General features: G+C 36.2%; 1 long non-coding RNA gene across 1 annotated transcript in view; it reads right to left on the bottom strand.

The window, feature by feature from the left end:
- Positions 1 to 1,644: 1,644 nt before the first annotated feature.
- LOC102199553 (uncharacterized) overlaps positions 1,645 to 2,314 on the bottom strand; it is an 11,747-nt gene continuing 11,077 nt past the window's right edge. The window contains exons 3-4 of the long non-coding RNA XR_312482.2: positions 2,127 to 2,185; positions 1,645 to 1,744 (exon numbers count right to left, since the gene is read on the bottom strand). This is a non-coding gene — a long non-coding RNA (uncharacterized LOC102199553). The remainder of the gene's footprint in view (positions 1,745 to 2,126; positions 2,186 to 2,314) is intronic.

The following is a 2,314-nucleotide window of genomic DNA, read 5'->3' as shown; positions in this document are numbered from 1 at the left end:
AAAATTTTGTATTGTTCGATACATATGCGTACCGAACCGAAAGCACTGTATCGAACGGTTCAATATCGATACGAGTATCGTTGCACCCCTAATATTTATCTCTCTATTTCTTTGATTCAAGCTGAGTACATTAATCAGAATATAAATTTAGACTGAAATAAAATTTGTATTCCCATCTACTATTATTTTATTTTGATATTAACCCTCCTCTTATGTTAGTTTCTCAGGTAGAGCAATGATGTTCCTGGTTCCAGTTGACCTGGGGCATGTTTAGTGATATGAAAGTGTCAGAAACCAAAAAAAAAATCCACTACAGTGGTGTTCTTTACACCTCACAGATCATGGTTTTTCATGTCTCTCTCCCATCTGACAGCACTTGTCTCTCAATTATCAAATTGTATTACAGTGGTCCCTCGCTATAACGCGGTTCACCTTTCGCAGCCTCGCTGTTTCGCGGATTTTTTGTGTGTGCAATTTTGCATGCTTTTTTTCTTTTCTTTTCTCTTCTTCTTTTAATTCACACCGCATTATATTCTGCATCCTGATTGGCTGTAGACCATTGTCAATCAATTTCATGCTGTGTCTCCTGTACAGTACAGAATGCGTTCAGCTTGTCAAATTTACATAAATCTTCGATCGCTAGCAGTCTGACTCTGAAGTGCTGCACTGTATGTTTGTAAGTTTTCTCCCCAACAAACACAACAACGTCGACGAAATGTTTTGCGCCGTCAAAGGCACCTGCAGTAGCACCCAAAAGGCAGAGGAAGATGCTAACCATCGCACAAAAAGTTGAATTTCTGGACATGGTAAAGGAAGGTAGAAGTTACTGTATTTCTCAGACTATAAGGCGCATTGCGTGAAACAAAACAGTCACTCAATGCGAAGAATGAGTCAAACTTTACTTGACTCATTCTTCTTGCTTCCTCCACTTCCGTACCCTTGATTCATTAATGCTGAATTCTCTGGCAGCTGCTCTATTCCCATGTTCTGGACCTAAAACAGGGTTTGATCTTTGGTTTAATTCTATAATACTGGACTTATTTTTCTACGAAGGTTTGAACTTTGGGAGTGTTTAAACAAGAGAGCAACGTGTGAAAATGTTCATGCTTGTCTGAGAAAAGTGTATAACGTGTGTAGTGAGGGGTTTTACAGCCTTAAAACAGCTATAATAATTGTAAAAAATAAAGTTGGCTACTTTGCAGATTTCACCTATCGCGGGTAATTTTTAGAACGTAACTCCCGCGATAAACAAGGGACCACTGTACTCTGGAAAAAGTATAAAGTGTCCAGAGACAATGTGGCAAAAAAATAAATAAGACACGTCCTCCTCCTCCTCTATGATCAAAGCTGAGTTCCAGAGCCTCCAGGGCTGTCAAATGTTTCAAAGAAACGAGCAGTGTTTGACACTTCTGAACCCTTTAACCTCCACTTTGACTACTTGGTCAAATTGACCCAAACAATATCTATGTAATATAAACATGGAGGGCGTACTTACAAATATGTAAAGAATGTCTGTAATTTTCTTTTTTTTTTTTTGCCACCTCTTCTGTTGAAAGTATTTTGTGTATTGCTCCATATATATATATATATATATATATATATATATATATATACCTATGATACACCTCTTTTGCCTACCTGTGCTTTTGCAGTCGTCCATTTCTTCAGAGCCTGAAAAAGGTCCTTTGGTCTCACAATGGTGTGTGTGGAGCAGTTCATGTAGTTAGTCTCAGTCTCTTGCTTGCTGCAAAAGTAGCAGCAGGACAAAAAAAAAAAAGAAAAAAAAAAGGTAAAACATAGAAATAAAAAATGTTGTTATTGGAAAAAAATACAAATAATTTTGCATAAAGCTACAAGCAGGCAGCAAGTCAGTTTGTCCAGTTCTGCAGAACAAACAATAAATTGTTAATTATTTATAAAATTACATACCACCCATATAACACCAGGCTGAACATGGTATTGAGAGAAGGATGTTACATTTAATAAATGCATTTCTACTGTTGGCTTTATTTTAAAAAAAAACAAAAAACTATTGTGATTATTTTAGAAAATACATCAAGATACAATTACCCTACACATATAATCTAATATACACTTATTTCATGATGCACAACATATCAGTTTACCTCCATTGTGGGTGCAGACTGTTATCCAACTGTTGTTCTAAATTACTCAGGCACCGTCTCTGAAAGTGATGAGAGACAAATATAAGTCTATATACTCCAAGGACTTTATTACATTTCCAGTGTTGGGAAAGTTACTTTTAAAATGTATTCCACTACAGAATACAGAATACATGCCCCAAAATGTATTT

The sequence above is a fragment of the Pundamilia nyererei genome, unplaced genomic scaffold (assembly GCF_000239375.1).
Source record: "Pundamilia nyererei isolate P.nyererei 1_Seehausen unplaced genomic scaffold, PunNye1.0 scaffold00868, whole genome shotgun sequence".
Taxonomy (NCBI): domain Eukaryota; kingdom Metazoa; phylum Chordata; class Actinopteri; order Cichliformes; family Cichlidae; genus Pundamilia; species Pundamilia nyererei.
The sequence above is the reverse complement of the archived record's forward strand: the minus strand, read 5'-3'. Positions and strand labels throughout refer to the sequence as shown.